The sequence below is a fragment of the Pristiophorus japonicus genome, chromosome 10 (genome assembly GCF_044704955.1).
Source record: "Pristiophorus japonicus isolate sPriJap1 chromosome 10, sPriJap1.hap1, whole genome shotgun sequence".
NCBI lineage: Eukaryota > Metazoa > Chordata > Chondrichthyes > Pristiophoridae > Pristiophorus > Pristiophorus japonicus.
In genome coordinates, this window is record NC_091986.1 from 144852524 (window position 1) to 144854091 (window position 1568).

At 44.5% G+C, this 1568-nt stretch overlaps 1 pseudogene; it reads right to left on the reverse strand.

Annotated features, from left to right (window-relative positions):
* Nucleotides 1-883: 883 nt before the first annotated feature.
* On the reverse strand, nt 884-1057 carry LOC139275474 (U2 spliceosomal RNA; annotated as a pseudogene).
* Between the last annotated feature and the right edge of the window lie 511 nt (nt 1058-1568).

Genomic DNA, 1568 nt, shown 5'->3' on the forward strand with positions numbered 1-1568 from the left:
GTTCAAGAAGCGTGAGGTTCAACATGAAGGGGGTGAAAAGCAAGAGTGGTACTGACCACCGGTGTCCCTAGCTACCGGAGCTCTGAGAGCAGCTTCTTTAAGAGCGCTGATGTTGATATATGTCAGGTAAGAGTGTCAAGGGATTATGGAACAAAGGTGGGTAAATGGAGTTGAGGTGCAGCTTCACCATGATCTATTGAATGGCGAATCAGGCTCGACGGGCTAAATGGTCTACTCCTGTTCCTATGTTCACGTGAACCATCTCTCCCATTTCCAATACACCAACAATTCCACAACCCTTAACACTACCGTCCTTACTACCACCATCCTATTGTCGTTCTTCAGTCCAGTCTTGTGAGACTTGCCCTCACTCCACTATAAATATAAACTCCAACACCAAATCTAGAAAAAAAATTATCAAACAACTCAATAATTTAAGAATCATGCTTGTGTCACCCCTTAGTGCCTGTCTTATGTGCTCATTTACTGATCTTAATGGTCCTATGAAGATTCTCAACAATGGCTATGGCTTTGGATGTGGAAGTCTGCTGAGCTTCCATTGAGGACACTGCAGATGGCTGTGGTGGGTGACCGCGAGCACTTCTGGGCCTTGAGAACCTGGCTGCAGACTGCAGCATCTCGATGTGTGCTGCTGCAATTTGGCCTGGTTGGCTTTATGGCAATAAACAAGGGCACTGATGGAGTAAGTGCCGGGGATCAGACATTCTGTTATCCTCACAGGGCCAGCAAGTGCCTCTCCATTCAAACCAATAGCATTGTCCTGGGACTTTTTAAAAAAAATCAAATTTCTTTCCAGATCAACTCTAACGCCAAAGATCACTTTGCGCCAATATATTTGATCTTAGGCCAAAAGGCCGAGAGGCGAAGTTGCACCGTTCCTGGAAATATTGCAATACCAGGTCGGTGCATGGAGTGGACGGGGCATGCCCCTGATCCAGCTCCCTGTCCAAAAATCAATTCAATATCATGTCCCCATAGGGGATATTAAACTGATAAGAACAGATACTACACTTGATCTTAGCCAAAAGGAAGCATTGTCCTGGGACTGCGCCACAGCGCTTGTATGGCTCTGCATGAGAACTGAATGCAGGAGTGATGTGGTGCTCTGAAAGCCCTGAACAACACTGGCCCCCAGAGTCAATACGGCAGTCGGCTGACCTTCCATGTTATCTGTCCTTTAAGTGATTCCACTTTTTGTGCGTGATCGCAGGTTTAGGCCATTTCTGCAGCTTTTAGCAATTCTTCAAAGTTGCTCCCCCTGAAAATTATTTTGCTGACACAGCTATTTCACGGGGAATCACATAAATCACCTTAACAGCCGCATCACTGGTGTGGCTGGCGAACATTAGTAAACATTGATGCTTTTCCACTGACTGTGTTATTTCCAAAAATTTACCTTCACTTAACTTTCCTGTTTACTGATAATATTTCTCACCATGGTTTGCTACATCGAGTTTTTGAAAATTGTATTCTTTCACCACAGCTACCTATTGCTTATAAATTAAGCAGCTGGACTTTCCATTCATGTCTGCAAAGAAATACAAAAT